At 37.7% G+C, this 20,810-nt stretch overlaps 1 pseudogene; it reads left to right on the forward strand.

The window, feature by feature from the left end:
* Positions 1 to 16,549, forward strand: part of LOC102847176 — a 30,923-nt pseudogene extending 14,374 nt beyond the window's left edge.
* Positions 16,550 to 20,810: the final 4,261 nt, after the last annotated feature.

The following is a 20,810-nucleotide window of genomic DNA, read 5'->3' on the forward strand; positions in this document are numbered from 1 at the left end:
AAGTTTTAATTTTATTTTTCATTTCTTTCATCAATATGGCTTATGCACAGTGCTTCATGAAACCATGAAGTTAATTTCTATCTCAAGAAAGAATTTAAACTCTGACCATTCTTCTATTCACTCACTATACTTAGCTTTTGTTGTTTGTTTTGGTTAGCAGATAGTTTATTTTCAAGGAATGTAGATAATATTTTTAAATGCTACATCATGCTCTTGTACCTTTTGTTTCTCAGTTGTGTAAACATTCTCTCTCCCTCTATGATTTGACATAGGTTCATCTGCTATCTATCCCTCATGGTTTACTTTATATCTTCTAATTTGGTCCTATCTTGATTTGTGTCTTTAAAGGATAGTTTCCAGTGTACGTATGGTGTACTTCCTTAACTCCCCAGTGTACTTAGGGATTTATTTTCAGTGTTACTATGTGTAATGTTGTTTCTTTCATTTTTGTGCATCTGTAGCTGCTGTATGTTTCTAAAGCGGAAGTCCACCACTTCCTCTTTCTTTTTTTTAATGCAATACCAATCACCTGATGGTCATAGTTGCGTGAAGGAAGTGACTGTGAAGAGGAAAAAGAAGAGCCTTGTTAACAGAGCAGAGCAGAGCCAAGCAGAGACCAGTCCCAGCGTTTGGCATGCCCTCTCTAAATCAAAATATGTGCCTTTGATCATCACTGTTAACCTTGGAGCTGAGCCAGAAGCACCAGAGCTCATGTAAAAATTGTGCTGTTTTAGAGTTCTTGTTGATTATTAGGGAAATTAAAAATAAAATACCATACATTTCCTAGCCGAATATTTTAAAATGTATAGGATTGAAGCTCAACATCAAGAAAACAAAGATTCTCACCACTGGGCCAATTGGCAGCATCATAATGGATAATGAAGAAATTGAGATTGTTGACAGCTTCAGGTGACTTGGCTTTACAGTCAACACTCATGGTACCAGCAGCCAGGAAATGAAAAGACAAATTGCATTGGGAAAGTCTACTGTCAGAGACCTCTCCAAAGTACTGAAGAGCAATGATGTCATTCTGGAGAGTAAAATGTGCCTGATCCAGGCCATGGTCTTTGTCATTACTTGCTATGCATCAGAGAGCTGGACAATGACTAGGGATGATATAACGGGAGAGTTGATGCCTTTGAACTTTGTTACTGGAGAGGAGTATTATTTAATGGACTTCTAGAAGAACAAATAAGTTCGTCCTGTAGAGGGTGAAACCAGGCTGCTACTTGGAGGCAAGGATTCTGAAGCTCTGTCTGACATACTTTGGGCTTGTTGCAAGGCAGGATCAGTCCTCAGAGAGGGACATCATGCTTGGGAGGGTGGAGAGACAGTGCAGGAAAGGAAGACCCTTGATGAGATGGGTTGATTCCGTCACTGGGGTAATGGGGATGGGTGTGTCGGAGACATTAAGATTGGCAAGGGCTAGAGCAGGGTTTAGGGCTATTGTACACATGGTCACCATGAGTTACAGGCTACTGAACGGCACATAACAACAACAACAACAGCAAAAACAAAACAACAACAGAATTTTAGGAGAAGGAATCTTAGAGACCATCTTATGCAACCTGCTGAGAAACAGTGAAGTTCAGAAAAGTTAGATAATTTATCTACTCTCTCAGTGATATTATTGAGATTTTTAATTCTTGAACCTGGATGTTTATGAGTAAAGAACCAGAATTTCTTATCCATAATAAGAAGTAAAAATATGATCTATATGTTGTTGTTATTTTTGTTCTCGTTGATTGCCTTCAAGTCGAGCATGACTCATAGTGACTCTATGAACAAAAGCCCCTCTAAAACTATCAACATTTATCAAAGTTCATAGTTTCTTGAGGGATGTTATTTAGGAAGTGGATGCCACTCCTGCTTCCAAACCTATCATAGAATGTTATTGGTTGAGTCATCTGCAACGCATAGCGACCCTATGTACAGCAGCTCTGAACCCTTTCCTGTCCTGAGCCAGTTTCACTAATTCTGACACACCAACCCCCATCGCCCCAGTTACTGTATCAATCCATCTTATCCGGGGTCTCCCTCTATATGTTATGAAGATTTAAAGTCTTCTTAATAAAAATCATAAAATTATCAAAGGCAGATGAGCCTTGGTATACAAATCTCCATTTGTGTCTCAGTTCTAATTTCCTTGGGATATATTTCTAGTGGTGGAATAATTGGATCATATGGAATTTCAGTGTTTAGCTTTTAGAACATAGTTTAAAATGCAGTTTGAACTTTGGTTGAAATGCCAAACTGTCTTCTAGATTGATTATACCATTTTATAATACCACCAGCAGTGGTATGAGAGTTCTCACATTTCCACATCCTGTTTAACATTTTTTACTTGCCACCCAGTTAAATTTTGCCACTGCTACTGGGATGAGATGGTATCTCATTGTGGTTTTGATTTGCATCTTTCTGATTGCCAGTGACTTTGTGCATGTGTCTGTGGGTCATCTAAGTGTCTTCCGCTGTGAAAAATCTTTCCATATCTATTGCTTATTTTGTAATTTAGATTATCAGTCTTTTTCTTCCCGAGGTCTTGTAGTATTCAGTAAACTTTTGTTATGAGACCCTTAGCAGCATTATTCACCATCACAAGAACTTGAAAATTGCTCAAATGTCCAACCACAACTGAATGGATTGAGAAACAGTGGTACAGTCACACAATAGAATACTGAACAGCACCTCAAGAGCAACAATTTTGAGAAATACTACATGACTTGGGAGAGGTTAGAGAGCATTATGCTGAGTGAACTAACTCCGTCTCATAAGAACAAATACTGCCTAAGACAATTATTGTGAAAATAGAAGGGTAACTAGTAAACCAGATATGGAGGTTCAAGGGGGGAAGGGGAGCGAGAAGAGGGGTTAAGATGGGCAAGGGGGAAATCACAGGACCACACAATGTGGTGGGTAGAGAGGAGAGAATGGAAAAAAATGGCAAAGATCTGGCAGAGACTTGAAAAGACTGGGTAATTATGGGTGTAGTCCAATGGTTAATTTTGCAAAACACGATGTATGGGATTGATGATATGAAACACAATGTGAGTAAAAGAATGTGTGAAGCACAATGCATATAAAGGAAACACAGTTTATACAAAGTTTGTATCAAACCAATGTAAAATAAAAATAAATTTTAAAATGTCACAAAAATGACATACTGTTACATTTTGGAAATCAGAGATCTTAATTTTAGAAATTCCTTTTGTCCATTTGGAACTTATATCAGAGCTCATTTGAAATCTTTATCAGGTTCGCAGTTTAGCTCCTAATCACTAGGACACCAGAACTCTATGATCTCAATATTAGACATGCTTATTTAACTCCCTTACCAGTAGTTACAGAAAACTTTTCTTAATAATTTCATATTGAGAAATAAAACAAGTTCAGTGGGAATTGGATTAAACATTCCTATGCCAGTGAGATGTTAATATTTGATACCTTTTGGTATGTTTCATCTAAACAGATTAAGCTTCCAAATTGTTCATCTGAATGAACTAGAGGTATATGAAGAATAGTTTGAAAGGATGCACTGAGTCACAAGCTATAAGCAAAGTAGTCCTGAGCTCCTGAACCTGCCTTGTTTTTGATTGTACTGCAACAGCATAGAATTTTTGTTCTCTGCATGCATTGATGAATACAAGTTGTCCTAAAGACAATAGAGCAAGAGAGAAAAGGAAAATTTAAAACTCATTACTATCTCATTGTGGAAAATTGTTCAGCAAATGGAATTTTAATGGCTCACAGACAGACAACTTAATAACCAGGAAGAAAAGATATATTTTAGAAAAAAAATATTTTGTTTTCATTGGTTATCACCCAGTTGGTTGTGACTTATGGTGACCTCACATGCCACAGAACCAAACATTCCTTGATATTACACCATCTTCACAATCATTGGCAATCTCAAGTCTCTTCTTTCAATCACTGTGTATTTTTAGTGCCTTCCAACCTAGGAGTTTGTCTTTTAATGTTTTATCAGACAATTTTCTCTTGAAATAATTGGCTTATATTGGGAAGTAGATTCTTAGCCTTTTTTTCTTAGTCTGTGAGTGACCCAGCTGGTCTTTGACATATTGATGATGTAGCCTCTATTTCTGCTGCTATTAATATCATTTTTGATGGCCTCTTTTTTACAGAAGTGAATGGCTAGCACTACTTTCTAGTCTTCCTTAGAGTCCAGAAGTACCACTGAAACACGTCAACTATGGATGGCCTTGCTGGCTTGAATACTGGTGGCATAACTCCCCTATCACAGCGGCATGCACATACCATCACCTTACACAGCAAACTCTTAGATGAATGATGGAATTAATTTTTTCTTATTTTTAAATTAATTTTAATGAAAGTTTACAGAGACTTAGGGTTACTATGCTGCATTGAAAAACAAGGAACTCATGAAATATTATGCAAAATGGATGATGCTGGAGGACACTATGCTGAGTGAAATATCTCAGTCACAAAAGGACAAATATTGCATAGGGCCCCTGTTGTAAAACGGGACTGACATCAGGGTTGAGGGAAGACAGAAAAGGAGTGGAGGAATGTTGTATATTGCATTGAAACAGGTGAGGGAGAGAACTGTTTAAAAGGGATATATGAGTGGATTTTCTTTTCATTACAGAAGTCCAGAGTGAAGGCTGTATAGTGGAGTGGACTTGGGTGGGGGGCTCGGATTGCAGAAAAATTAAAGATGTTTTCTTTCTTTTCAAGGAGAATCGTGAATTCATTTTCTAAGCAACCTTTTCAAAATCTATCCTGAAGTGCAGTTCTGTCATGGCTGGTTGTTGTTATGTATAATTGACCATGACTCACAGTGACTCTGTGTTTATTTTTCAATTGGTTTTCACTCAATAACTTGTAAATATTTTCTTTTTTAATATTAATTACAATTGATAAATGTTATTTATTACAACATCTTGTCAAATTTTTGCTGTACCTTTCCTTTTACTTCACCCTATTCATCCATAAGGTAATGTCTGCTCTTTTTTCTTTCCTTCCCATCCCCATCAACCCTCCATTATTGTTTCTATTTGTATATGAACATTTCCTTAGCTTTTTTTACCCTTCCTGGGTAAATTAACTTCCTGTTCCAAATTAACTGCTATATGTACATATACTAAGCATATATACTAATTCTGGAATTATACAGAGAAGATAAACATGGCCCCATGCACAAAGGTGATGAATACATTTGTGAAGCATAACAAGTTAATAGGGACCACTGGTGACCTAGTGGGTAATGAGTTTTGTTGTCAGCCCAAAGCTATAGCAGCCCTATCAACAACAGATCAAAAGCTTGCATTGTCCTATGCTATCCTCAATCTCCATGGTGCCTAAGGCCATTGTGAAAGTCACTGTTTTAATCCATCTCTTTAAGGAACTATTAATATGATTACTATTATATTTACCAACAACTCAAAACAAAGATAAAGAAACTCAGCGTTTTTATAAAATTCTGAAATTGACCAATCAAGATGAATCAATAATTAGTGACTGTAATGTGAAAGCCTGTGACCCATAACGACCCTAAAGTCTGCCCTGTCCTGAGCCAGTCTCTGATTCCAGCACACCTACCCTTACTACCTCAGTTACTGTATCGATCTGTCTCCTCTGGGTCTTCCTCTCCTTCAGAGCTGCTGTACATAGGGTCACAATGGGTCACAGGCAACTCGACAGCACATAACAACAACAGCAATGTGAAAGTAGGGAGCAAATGAAAATAGGTTTTTGGAAAATATGGCTTTGCTGATAAAATTTTGTACAGTCAGTGTCTGGTTGTTGTTGTTATTGTGTACTGTTGAGCTGAAACTGACCCATAGCTGACCCTTCAGTTGGTTTTCAGAAGCAGTAATTGCACAGGAGGAGATTGTCCATATTTCTGCACACTCACTGTAAATGAAATTTATAAAATGGAAAACTATACACATAGAATTTTCCTTATCAAATTAATGATATCTGTAGAAAGAGATGGTGGGAAAAGCTCAATATTAGCAATGATAAGTAAACAATGGGTTTACAGTGGAACAGACAATTGTGTGTATGCAAGTTCAAATTGAAGCAGAAGAAAATTAATCCCTAAGATTTAGTGGTTGGTTTTTCAGAAGCAGATCAAAAGACTTTTCTTGTGAGACACATCTGTTGTTATTTTGGGCCGTTGAGTTGAAACTGACTCAAAGCTGACCAGTACCCATCAGGTTTTCAGACACAGTCACATGGGAGGAGACTGCCTGTCCTTCACCTGAAGATGAATATAGTTGGACTCAACAACCAGCCTCAGCAGCTACAAGTATTAACCATTTTACTCCATGATGTCTGTAAATCTATGAAAGTCTAAGAAGAATTATAGCAAATGCATTCTGAGTGTATTGCTGTGAAACTTGTTGGTGACAAGTGCACATAGCATCATGCTCAGAACAGCAGTGTTTGCTCTGATGTGATAAAATCCACTTATATACTTTTGTATGCAAGATAATTTTAACTGGTTTTAGTTTTGTTTCGACATTTCTCTTAAGTTCATTTTGCACTCTTTGTTAGTCAACAGAATTGGTACTCTGCCTATTTTGTATGAAATGTTTTCTTAGCTTATGAAAATGTATGTAATCCTGGTGAAGAGCTTGGGCCATGGTTTCTTGAATCAGTGGTTTGGCTGTAATGGCGGAAGTGCTCCTCCAATCATGGGTCATTTTGAGATGATTCTCTGCTGTTACTGCCTCGTTCTACTCTGCACACCCAGGCACATCTATATGAATGTTGAGTCATACCCATGTTAGAGAGTACAAGGACTTGCTTTAGATGTTTACATTCTACAGTAAACTTCTGCACAACCGTGACCGGCACATAGCCTGTTCTAAGAACAGACCTGAATTTTAAAGTTACCTTCTGGAGTAGCTGATAGGGTTAATGAAGGGCTTTGGGTAGAAATAGCCAACAAAATGAAGCAAGTTTAAAATAGTTAAGATACACCATTCATTTGAAACAACTTTGGTCATTGCTACCGCATCTGCAAAATGAGGATAAAAATACTTGCCTTTAAGGTTGAGCTCAGAGTTATTTTCTGCAAAGAGAAAAGCAAACTAGATTGCAGAGAACAGAGTCTTTGCAAAATGTTTGTGTATGCGGCCAAGAAACGAAGGATACATACCTACCAGTATACTGGGAAAAGGAAGTTCTGGTGGCCTAGTGGGTAAGATGTTTCACTGCCAGCAAAGAGGTACGTAGTTTGAATCTACTTGCTGCTCTGTGGGAGAAAGATGGGCAGTCTCTTTCCATGAGATTTTCAGCCTCTGAAAACCCACTGGAGGGTCAGTTACGAAATTATTCCAGCTCAATAGCACATAACGTCTAACAGCCACATGCTGGAAAATAGGAGTGTTGTAGGACAAAATTATTTTAGAAACTAGGGGAAGATTATGTAGGCAGAGAATTTTTTTGCCTAGTAATGCCTCTTAACTTTTGAAACAAGTCTTCTATAATAGGCAAACATTGTGTTCAGGAAGCTTGCTGGATTTTAATAACTGTGCTTATTGTCATTATTTGATAGCCATCTGGCTTCTGATAATGGTAATCATTTGCACAATGGCAGTAAATGCTTCCCAGTCTTGATTGGTTGTGGATTGGACTGTTGTGTCTTTTGTACTGTTGTGAGTTTAGTTTGGGTTTTATTTTTTTTTCAACTGAGATCACAAAATACATATTTTTTTATTTTTTCTTCAGTCATTATGTATTATTTTATTGTGATTTTAGTAAAAGTTTACAGAAAGGATGGGTTTGGAAGTAGATTTCCAGGCCTCTCTTCCTAATCCATCTTATCTTAGTTTGGAAGTTTCATTGAAACCTACTCAGTATCATAACTTCAGCCTCCAGTGAAAGACACATAGTTCAATGAGGTACATCGTCCGGGAATTGAACCCCTACTTTTCTACATAGAAGGTGAGAAATCTACCACTGTATCACTACTGCCTTGTAACCACACTTGGGGGTAATATTTCCCTTTGCCAGTTCTTGCCACAGCTGCAGGACAAAAACAATTAAAACAAGACCACAAAAACCAAAATGTAACCTTGGATTTATACAGCTTAAATTTAAAAACTATCTCAAGAATAAATTTGATGTGAAAAAGCAGACTAATTATGAGATATCATATGTGAAGAATATAAAAGTTCATTAAGAAGAAAGGAAACAAAAAAAGAATTAGTTAGATATTAGAAGACTTGGAAACTTGCTCTCAAATGCAGAGAAATAAAACCAAAAGGAAGAAATAATGACTAAGAGACTAATGATGACTGGACAGAAGATTTCAAAGAGCAACTTGATAAGACAAAAATAAAAGTAAAATCTTAACAGCAAAATGTGCAAATAGCTGGAGTTAGAAAACCAAGAGAGTATGAGAAAAATTAGGCCAGATGGTGAAAAGACAGATTGTCCAGCAGGCCAAGTACTCATACTAACTCTGAAACTCATAATATTCTTGTGGCCTTTGTCACACATTTTTAAAAGCTAATTTTAATTGTAATTTTAACAAAAGTTTACAGAAAACTTGAATTTTTCATTCATTCATTGTTGCATAGTTTCCTCCCTCCTTTTGTGCAATTTATTTTTTAAAAGAAGTTTTAATTATATACTGATATACTTAAAAGCTTGCAAACATCTTTTTTCACACTTTTAAATTTTTTTTTTACCCACCCCTCCCTCCCCATGTCAAATGTGTGACACTATGCGTCATCACCCATCTGCTCCCACTCTGACCCCCTTGGATCTTCATACATGTTCTATAATAATGGACTTATACAGTATTTGTCCTTATGGGACTGAGTTAGTTGCCTTAGCATAAGGTTCTCCAGTCCCTCTCAAGTTAGGTAGTGATTTACAAAATCATTGCTCCTGCATTCTGTGTAGTATTCCATTGTGAGAATGTACCATAATTTCTCAATCTGTTCCATTGTGGTTGGACATTTGGGCTGTTTCCATGTTCTTGCAATGGTGCACTGCCATGAACATTGGTGTACAAGTCTCTGTTTGTGCCTCAGTTCTCAGTTTCTCAGGGTATATCCAAAGCAGTGAAATAGCTGGGTCATATAGAATTTCTATGTTCAATTTTCTGAGGAAATGCCAAAGTGCTTTCCAGAGTGGTTGTACCATTTTACAATCCAACCAACAATGTAGAAGAGTTGTTATCTCTCATCATCCTCTTCAGAATTTATTACTTGCTGTCTTGTTAAACTTTTCCACTGATAATAAAGTCAGATGGTATCTCATTGTAGTGTTGATTTGCATCTCTCTTATTGCCAGAGATTTTGAGCATTTCTTCATCTTTCTGTTGGCCATCCAAATATCTTCCTCTGTGAAAAGCCTTTCCATGTCTTTGCCCATTTTGAAATTGTGTTATCAGTCTTTTTTTAATGGAGGCCTGTAGGATTCTATAAACTTTTGATATGACCTTTGCCTAAAATAGTATGGCCAAATGTTTTTTCCCAGTTACTCTGTTGGAAAAAGTTTTTGATGCACACAAATCTTTAGAAGGTCCCATTCATGAACTTTATCTTCTCTTGTGCATTAATGGTTGTATTTGGCAGCCTCTTTATACCTTGGACTAGCACTTCTAAGCTTGATCCCAGTTTGTCTCTGATGAACTTTATGGTTTTGTGTTTTACTCCCAGGACTTGGATCCACCTTGAGTTGATTTTTGTGTATGGTGTGAGATGTGGATCCTGTTTCAGCTTTCTGGAGGCCCAGTTTTGCCAGCACCATTTGTTGAAGAGGCTATCATTTCTCCACTTGATAGGTTTAATCTCCTTGTTTAGTATCAGTTGAACACAGATAGCTGGATCCCTTTCTGAGATCTCAGTTCTGTTCCATTGGCCTATGTGGCTGTAATTGTGCCAGTACCATGCTGTTTTGGTTACAGCCGCTGTGTAGTAGGTTTTGAGGTCAGGAAGTGATATGTCTCTCACTTCATTTTTGCTTTTCAAATGTGTTTTGCTTATTTGGGGGTCTCTTTCCTATACAAAGAAACTTGACAATTTTCCTTTCAATCTCCTTGAAAAATGAATTTGGTATCTGTATTAAGATTGCATTGAACATGTAGATTGCTTTTGGTAGGATTGTCATTTTCACAATGTTGATTATTCCTATCCATGAACAGGGAACATTTTTCCATTTATTTAGGTTTTACTGTATCTCATAGAAATGTTCTGCAGTTTTCTTTGTACAGATCTTTTGTATCTCTAGTTAGGTTCACTGCTAAGTATCTCAATTTTGGGTTGGCTATAGTAAATGTGTGTAGTATAGTGTGGAAACTATAGAACAATCTCATTGATTTCACATGCAAGCAAGATTCTACTGAAGATTATCCAAAAATGACTGGAACAACACATCTGCAGAGAACTGCCAGAAGTCCGGGCTGGGTTTAGAAGGGGTCGTGGTACTAGGGATATTGTAGCTAATGTTAGATGGATCTTAGCTGAAAGTTGGGAATACCAGAGGAATGTCTATCCGTGTTTCATTGACTATGCAAAGGCTTTTGACTGTGTAGATCATAACAAACTGCGGCTGACTCTGAGAAGAATGGGAATCCCAGAACAGTTGATTGTACTAATGAGAAACCTCTACTGGGACCAAGAGGGAGTCATCAGAACAGAGCAAGGAAATACTGCATGGTTCAAAATTGGGAAGGGCATATACCACGGATGTGTCCTAACTCCATACCTTTTCAACCTGTATGCAGAACAGATTATCCGGGAGGAGGAATGTGGGGTCAAGATTGGTGGAAGATCTATCAACAAAGTGCGTTATGCGGATGACACAACCCTGCTTGCTGAAATTGAGGAGGACCTGAAGTGCTTGCTGCAGAGTGTCAAGGACTGCAGCCTCCAATATGGATTGAGGCTCAATGTCAAGAAGACAAAGATTCTCACCACTGGACCAATTGGCAGCATCAGGATGGATGGTGAAGAGATTGGGATTGTTCACAGCTTCAGTTTGTTTGGCTCCACAGTCAACACTCTCGGCACCAGTAGCCAGGAAATTAGAAGACGTATTGCCATGAGAAAGTCTGCTGTTAGGGACCTCTCCAAAGTACTGAAGAGCAATGGTGTCTCTTTGGAGACTAAGGTGTGCCTGATACAGGCCATGGCCTTTGCTATCACTTGTTGTACGTCAGAGAGTTGGACAATGACTAAGGAGAACAGAAGGATAATTGATGCCTTTGAGCTGTGGTGCTGGAGAATAGTATTGAGGGTACCATGGACTGCTAGGAAAACAAACAGATTCATCCTGGAAAGGGTCAAACCGGGCTGCTCCTTGAAGGCAAGGATTCTGAGGCTCCATCTAACATACTTTGGACATGTTGCAAGGAGGGACAGGTCCTTGGAGAGGGACATCATACTTGGTAGGGTGGAGGGACAGCGCAGAAGGGGAAGGTGGATTGATTCAGTGACTGGGGTAATCGGGATGGGTGTATCAGAGATGGTGCGATTGGCACAGGACAGAGCAGAGTTTAGGGATGTTGTAGATAGGGTCGCTATGAGTCGCAAGCGACTCGATGTCACATAACAACAACAACATAGTAAATTGTATTGTTTTCTTGGTTTTCTTCTCTGAGCTCTCTTTGTTACTCCTGAGTGTCTTAATCAGGAAGAGGTGTTGGATTTTATTAGATGCCTTTTCTGTGCCCGTTGCTAGAATCATATGGTTCTTGCTATTTGCTTTGTGTATGGGGTGAGTTATGTTGATTTTTTGCTTTATGTTGAACCACCCTTGCATAACTCTTATGAATCCCACTTGGTCATGAGGAATTTTTTTTACGTGCTTTCAGATTCTTTTCATTAAAAATTTTTGTGTCTAAGTTCATGAGAGATATTTGGTGTGCAGTTTTCTGTTTGGCAGTATCTTTGCTTGACTTTGCTGTTAGAGTTATTCTTGTTTCATAAAATATCTCTGGGAGTGTTCTTCTTTTTAATTTTTTTAAAAATAATTTTAGTAGGATAGGTGATAAATCTTCTCTGAATATTTGATAGAATTCAGCCATGAAGGTATCTGGTCCAGGACTTTTTTTTTTTGGGGGGGGAGTATTTTTATGACCTTCTTAATTTTTCTTTTGTGATGGGTCTGTTTAAGTGTTCTACTCTGACCATTTCAGTCTGGGTAGTGCATGAGTTTCAAGGAATTTGTTCATTTCCTGTAAGTTTTCAAATTTATCCGAGTATATCTTTTCATAATATTCCACTATTATAGATTTCATTTCTTCCAGTTCTCTTGTGATGCCACCTCTATTGTTCCATAATCATGTTACTTCTGTCTCCTGCTTTTTTTCTTTAGTTAAGTTTTCTAGTAGTTTGTAATTTCTATTGACCTATTAAAAAAATCAGCTCCTGGTCTTATTGATGGTTTCAATTGTTTTTCTGTTTTCTATCTCATTGATTTCAGCTCTGGTTCTTATAATTTCTTTTATTTTAGAGTCTGTGGGGTTAGATTGTTCTTATTTTTCTATTGATGAAGATGTTGAGTTCTGTTAATAATTTTACGTCTTCTTTTTGTATGTGTGTGTGTGTGTGCCTGTTGCTATTAACTGCCCCCTAAAGCCTGCTTTAATTGCATCCCAGAGGTTTGGTACCTTGTACTTTCATTATCATTTGCTCAAGGAAATTTTCTCTTTTCCTTCCTTCCTTCCTTCCTTCCTTCCTTCCTTCCTTCCTTCCTTCCTTCCTTCCTTCCTTCCTTCCTTCCTTCTTTCTTCTCTCTCTCGCTCTCTTAAATTGGAGGGAGGGATTGTATAACAATGAAAGGATTTTTTAAATTATTTTTATTATTTTTGTGTGTGTGTACAGTCAAATCAGATCTGGCTGGTACAGGAGGAGGTTGTCCCTCCTTCTTCAGCAGAGCATCTGGTGGATTCGAACTGTGCACCTCTGGGATTCCAGTGCATCTTCTGGCCACCAGAGCTTGCCTCATTATTTCTTTTATAACTCCATTGTGTTCTAGCAGATTGTTACTTAGCTTCCATCTTGATGACTTTATAAGCTTTATTTCCTAGTGGTTGATTTCTGGTTTTATGGCATTGTGGTCTGAGAAGAAACTTTGCATTATTTCAATGTTTATGAATTTGTTGAGGCTTGATTTGTGACCTAGTATGTGATTAAGAGAACTGAGTTTTAGTTGGGTGAAGTTCTCAGAATACATCCACCACATGGTCCAGTTGGACAGTTGTGTAGTTTATATCTTCTGTATCTTTGTTAAGTTTATTTTGAGTTGACTTTTCCTTTGGTGAAAGTGGTGTTTTAAAGTTTTCTGCCACTATTTTGGTGCTATCTAGTTCTTTCTTAAATTCTGTTAACAGTTGTTTTATGCATTTAGCAGGTCTATCTTTCGGTGCATAGATGTTTTCCATTGTTATATCTTCTTAATCTACTGGGCCTTTAATCATTTATATAGTGTTCTTTCTTATCTTTTATGGTGATTTTCATTCTGAAATCTATTTTATCAGAGATAATAATTGCCATTCCTGCTTTTTTTGTATATGAAATTTGCTTGGTATATTCTCCCCACCCCCAGCCTTTGATTTTGAGTCTATCTCTTTGTTTCTTAGATGTGTCACTTGTAGAAAACATTGATTAGCTTTGTTTTTTTAACCATTCTACTACTTTTTTCTCTTGGTTGGTACATTTAGTCCATTCACTTTAAGTGTGATTATTGATAGGCCAAGTTTTATTGTTGCCATTTTTCTGTACTTCTTTTTGTTGTTGTTTCTTGTTACTATGGTCTGTCCACTTTCCTTTGGTGTGTCTGCATAGAGGACTTATCTTAAAAGTTCTTGTAGAGTCTTGAATCTCTCCTGAGTACCACACCTCTCGTGAGACTAGCTTTTTGTGGGACCTTACCTTCTATCTGCTGCAAGACATCATTGCCTGTGTGGTACAGCTAGCCCAGGAGGGGCTTCCCACAACCTCATCCCCTACATCTGTTAAAGGCTGCATCCCAGACCAGGCACACTCACATCCTGGTCCTGTGGACCTCAGGTAGCACAAATATATAGGTGCTTTACAAAACAGTGCCGTACTCTGGGTAATTATATAGTTAAAACAGTCTAATATCTACTGAGAAAAGACTAACATAATATCAAGAAAGCAATCCACTTCAGTCATCATGAAAAAAACAAAATAACTCTTCTCCTAAAAAAACAGACCCAATGAATACCACAGATAGAGAGAACTAGAAGAAGTATGTTGATGTAGAGTTATTTGATCAGCTAGAGAAAAAAAATACAAATGTTGGAAGAAACAATGGAAGTCAATAAGAGAGCAAATACCTCAGAGAGAATAGTCTAGAAGAAATATATTGATGAGGAGCAACATGAACAGCTATGGAGAAAAATGCAAAAGATGGAAGAAAGAATTGATAGTATAGGTTAAGAGGTAAAGTAACTTAAAAAATCATCAAAAGACAGAGAGGGTACAGCCGGCACAATACTGGAAATAACAGAAAAGCATGAAAATGCAATCCATAATATTAAGACCAAAATGACAGAAGTGTCGAGCATGCTGGTAGCACAAAAAAGTGGAATTAAAGAGATGGAACAAAAAGTTGGTGAGCTGGAAGACAAGAACCTCACTAGAAACAGAAGAAATATCAGAGATGAAGTGTAAAGAAAGTGAATAAAACATTAGAATCATGTGGAATGACATGATAACATAAACAAAATAACATACATATAATTGGAATTCCAGAACAGGGGAGTGACATGACAGGGAAATCACTGAGAAAACTGTGGAAGAAGTATCAGAAGAAAACTTCCGATGATATTTTGAAGAAATCTACATTTAAGAAGCACAGAGAACACCAAATAGACTAGACCCAATAAAGAAAAACATCAAGACATATCATAGTCAAATTCTCCAAGTTAAAAGATAAGTATAGAACTCTAAAAACAGCACAAGAAAAACAATGAGTTACCTACAAAGGGAAAACAATCAGACTAAGTTCTGATTTTTCAGCAGAAAACATGCGAGCTAGATGGCAATGGGATGGCATATACAGAAAGTTGAAAGAACAATTGCCAGACAAGGATCCTATACCTAGCAAAGCTCTCCATCAAATATGCAGGGGAAATTAGATCTCTTGCAGACAAGAAGGACTTAAGGAATTTGTGAAAACAAGACCAAAACTACAAGAAATTTTAAGTGATGTTTTTTACAGGGAAACATCAAAGGAAAGTGGACTCTAATAACTGGAAACAAGAAAAAGAAACATGGCTAAAGTAAAACCTGCCTGACAATAATCACACTTAATGTAAATGGACTAACTGCACCAATAAAGAGAAAAAGAGTAGCAGAATAGATTTAAAAAACAACAACAAACAACCCCAAAAACAAAACCAAAGCTCATCAATATGTTGCCTACAAGAGACATATATAAAAAAATGAAGAGAGAACAATCTGGATCAAGCAAGAACTGGCATCCAAGAACAGAGCACTCTGCTCCTCCCTCAGAATGAACAGAGACCAGAAATCAGAGGCTTATGTCCAAGAGAAGCAGGATTTTATCCAGCACTTCTCCCAGATTGTCAAGGTGCTGACTGAGGGTGATCTGGGGCACCCAGAAATAGGAGGTGCTGTTACCTAGGTCAGGAAGGTCCTAGAGTACAATGCCATTGGAGGCAAGTACAACTGAGGTTTCACAGTGCTGGCAGTGTTCCAGGAGCTGGTGGAGCCCAGGAAGCAGGATGCTGAGAGTCTGCAGCGGGCCCTGACAGTGGGCTGGTATGTGGAATTGCTCCAAGCTTTCTTCCTTGTATTAGACGACAACTTGGATTCATCCCTTTCCTGCCGTGGGCAGCCCTGCTGGTATCAGAGCCAGGCATAGGTCTAGATGCCATCAATGACACCACGCTGCTGCAATCATGTATCTGCCACCTGCTGAAGCTCTACTGCCGGAAACAGCCCTATTATCTGAATCTGATGGAGCTCTTCCTGCAGAGTTCCTATCAGACTGAGATTGGACAGACCTTGGACTTCATCACTGCCCCTCAGGACAAGGTGGATCTCAGCAGATTCACTGAAAAGAGGTACAAATCCATTGTCAAGTACAAGACAGCTTTCTACTCCTTTTACCTTCCTGTAGCTGCTGCAATGTATATGGCAGGCATCAACAGGGAGAAGGAACATGCCAACACCAAGAAGATCTTGCTAGAGATGGGCAAATTCTTTCAGATTCAGGATGATTACCTTGATCTTTTTGGTGACCCGAGTGTGACAGGCAAGATTGCACTGACATCCAGGAGAACAAATGCAGCTGGTTGATGATCCAGTGTCTGCAGGAGGCCTCTTAAGAACAACGCCAGATCCTGCAGGACAGTTATGGGCAGAAGGAGACAGAGAAGGTGGCCCAGGTGAAGGCACTGTATGAGGAACTGGAGCTGCCTTCTGTGTTCAAGCAGTATGAAGAAGAGAGTTTCAGCCACATTATGGGGCTTATCGAGCAGTACTCTGCTCTTCCGCCCCCAGCCATCTTCCTGGGACTAGCACACAAGATCTACAAGCAGAAAAAGTGACCCTAAACACAGCAGGGGGGTGGGGGGGAGAGGCTCTTAATAAATTATTATTGTTTTTTAAAAGAAGAAGAGAAGGACAAACTCATAATCAAAGGCTGGAAATAAATATACCAAGCAAATGGCAACCTCAAAAAAGCAGGAGTGGCAATACTAATCTCTGATAAAATAGATTTCAGAATGAAAACCACCATAAAAGGTAACGAAGGGTATTACATACTGATTAAAGGCACAAAGATCAAGAAGACATAACCTTGGTCAAAATTTATGCACCAAATGATAGACCTGCAAAATACATAAAACAGTGGTTAACAAAATTGAAGAAAGACAGTTCCACAATGTGGTAGGAGATTTCAGCACACAACTATCACCAAAGGATAGGTCAACTCAAAAGAAACTTAACAAACATGCAGAATATCTTAACTATACAATCAGCCAACTTGACCTTGTGGGTGTATTCAGGGTGTTGCACCAAACTAAAATTTAATTAATTTTCATCTCAAGTGCACATGGTACCTTCTCCAAATTTAATCATATATTAGGCCACAAAGCAAAGCTCAAGAAATTAAAAACAAAAAACACAACACAAAAAACATTGAAATAATACAAAGTATCTTATCATACCACAATGCCATAAAACTAGAAATTAACCACAGAAAAGTAAAGCTTACAAAACCACCCAATGTGCTAGAATATGATTGAGTTTAAAATAAGCAAAGAATAAAATGAAAAAGTTCCTTGAAACAAATGAAAATACAACATACCAGAACCTCTGTAATACAGCAAAGGCAGTTCTCAGGGGGCAGTTCATAGCAATAGGCACACACATATAAAAAAGGAAGAAAGAAGAAGAATCAATGCTCTAACTCAGCACCTTCAGCAAATAGAAAAAGAACAACAGTCTAATCCTACAGCCCTAGAAGAAAAGAAAGATCTGAAATAATAAGATAAAAAACAGAAAAACAATTGAACTCATCAGTAGGACCAGGAGCTGGTTTTTATGAAAGGGTCAATACAATTGACAAAGTACTGGCAAACTTAACAAAATAGAAAAAAGGGAAGACACAGGTAACTCAATTAAGAAGTGATAGAGGTGACATCACAGCAAAATCCAGTGAAATTAAATCAATAACATCAGAATACTATGAAGATACTCTGATAAAATAAAAAACATAGAGAAAATGAACACATTCTTTGAAACTCATCCGCTACTCAGATTGACAAGGACAGGTATAGAACACTTGAACAGACCCATCACAAAAGAAGAAATTGAAAAGGTCATAAAAAGACTTCCCCATAAGAAAGCCCTGGACCGGATAGCTTCATAGCTGAATTCTACCAAACATTCAGAGAGGATCTATCACCAGTCCTACTTAAATTAGTTCAAAAGATTGAAAAATAAGTAACGCTTTCAGGGTCATTCTATGAAGCAAGCATAACCCTAATACCAAAAGCAGGCAAAGATATTAACAAGAAAGAAAAGTACATATCCAAAAATCCTAGCCAATAGAATCCAAAAGTATATTAAAAAATGATTCACCATGACCAAGTGAGATTCATAGCGAGTATACAAGGGTGTCATTGTGTACTCTTGAGTCAGAACTGACCCATAGCTGACCCTCCAGCAGGTTTTCAGAGGCAGTTAGTTGCACGGGAGATTGCCCATCCTCTTGTGGAGCAGCTGGTGACCTCACACTGCGTGCCTTCAGGATTGCAGCACAAGGACCTCTGGTGGCCTAGTGGCAAGAATCTGAATACCAGAATGCTCCTGTTCCTCCACAAGAAAATAACTGATAACCCAATCACAAAATGGGCAAAAGACATGGAAAGAATTTTCACAGAGGACAATATTTGAATGGCAAACAGACACATGAAGAAAATATTAAAACCACTGGCAATAAGAGAGAGGCAAATTAAAATCACAATAAGATATCATCTTACTCCAGTAGCAGTGGCAAATTTTAACAGGGCAGCAAGCAATAAATTTTGGAGAAGATTTGGAGAGGTAGGAACTCTTATGTATTGTTGGTGGAATTGTACAACGGTGCAACCACTCTGGATGCCAGTTTGCTGCTTCCTCAAAAAGCTGAACATAGAAATTCCATTTAATCCAGCTATTCCACTGCTTGGAATATACTCTGAGAAAATGAGAACTGAAGCACAAGCAGAGACTAGTATAACAGTGTTCATAGCAGTGTTATTCACCATTGCAAAAACATGGAAACAGCCCAGATGTATAATCACAGTTGAAGAGATTGAGAAATTATGGTACATTCACGCAGTGGAATACTAGGCAGCACCCAGGAGCACTGATTTTGTAAATTATTACCTAACTTGGAAGGAACTGGAGAGCATTATGCTGAATGAACTAATTCAGTCCTATAAGGACAAATACTCTACAAAACCATTATTGTAGAATGAGTATGAGGATCCAAGTGGGGAGGGAGGGTGGAAGCAGAGGGTTGAGGATGTGAGGGGTAGTGGGGATTAATCATGGAGTTGCACAATTTGATGAGTTGGGATGGTGAGGGAAATGGGAAGGATCTGGTGTGAAAAACAATGTATTCGAATTTTGTATAGTACAAAATAATTTAAAATAGAACGTATATAAATGATTCCATGAAACACAATGTAAATGTAAGATTGTAGAAAACAATGTATATTTATGAAACATACTATAAAGGTATTATATGGAAATCTATAAAAACATTAGAAAAAGGATACAAATTTTAAAAAAGTTCTTGTAGATTTGGTCTTGTTTTCACAAATCCCTTAAGTTCTTTCTTTTTTGCAAATTATGTGATTGCTTGTTCATATTTGATGGAAAGCTTTGTTGGGTACAGGATCCTCGTTCGACAGTTGTTTTCTTTCAGCTTTCTGTATATGCATCCCATTGTCTTCTTGCTTTCATGGTATCTGCCAAAAAATCAGAATTTAATCTTACTGATTTTCCTTTGTAGGTGATTCTTTGTAGTTCTCATTCTGTTTTTTAGTATTCTGTCCTTATGTTTTATTTTGGAGCATTTTACTATGATGTGTCTTGATGGTTTGTGTTTTTCAGGTTTTTTTGGGGTGTGTGTGATCTCTTTTCATGTTTTACCCATTTTATAATTAGATTATCAGGTTTTTTTTTTTCTGGATGGCCAAGAATATTCTGAAAATGTCTGTTATGAGACCTTTGTCTGAAAGAGTATAGTTATATGTTTGTTTCCAAATAGTAGGTTTTCTTTTCACCCTGATGAGAAAATTTTTGATGAGCACAGAGACTTAATCTTTAGAAAGTCCCAGTTTTCAATTTTATCTTCTTCAGATTGTACATTTCTGGCTGTATTTAACAATCTTTTTATATTATAGACTAGGCCTTCTAAGCTTGATCCCAGTTTCTCCCTTATGAACTTTATGGTATTGGGTTTTTTTATGGAGTATAGCTGTATTTGACTTTGGAAAAGCCTTTCCCTCTGCAGATAGGCAGTGATGATCACATTTGTAAACTAAATGAAAGAATAATGTAGTCTGTTTTACAAAAGGAAAGCACAGAGGGAAGTTGGACAGTAAGCAACATTCATAGGATGCCATGCAGGGGAAAACAAATGGATATAAGATGGGGAGAAAGTAGATTTGTGACTTGGAGGGTGGAGGCAAGAAAGGATTTATGTCAAGATTAAAGCATGGAGAATGGGAGACTTTTAACAAAATTTGCATGCTCATATGTGTATTTAAAAAGTTCACTTCAACTTCAAAGAATTCAAGGCAAGATCTTTCAAGGAATTTATGTTTTGACTTGGGTGACTAAGTGTGTAGTGTTCTTATGCCACAGCTGTAAAATGTGAGTTTATTAGAACAGATCACTGGACCCTAACTCTAGTTTTTGTTTCCACAAGTCTGCATAGGGTTCCGAGAATTTTCATTTTTCTCTGTGCCTCCAGCTGATGCCATTATTACTGGCCTTGATGTAGCACATTGAGAACTCTTTCTCCAAGAGAAGTATGGAAGTGAACTCCAGGCTTGGCAGGGGAGTTACTAAGCTAATGTTTGGAAAAATTAAATAAAATTGCATTTGAAAGACTTGTTGTTATTGTTGTTAAGTTAGTGTTATTAAGAGTCAGCTATGATTCTTAGCTACCCTCTGAACAGCATATTTGAACCCTGCCCTATCCTGTGCCATCCTCTTCATCTCTTTTTTTTTTCTATAATTATATTTTATTAATTTTCATAAACATTTACAGAGATTTTGGGCTTCCACTCATTCATTGTTCACTATTCT

This window comes from Elephantulus edwardii, unplaced genomic scaffold (assembly GCF_000299155.1).
Source record: "Elephantulus edwardii isolate Elephantulus edwardi_28Jun2011 unplaced genomic scaffold, EleEdw1.0 scaffold00313, whole genome shotgun sequence".
NCBI classification, from domain to species: Eukaryota; Metazoa; Chordata; class Mammalia; order Macroscelidea; family Macroscelididae; genus Elephantulus; species Elephantulus edwardii.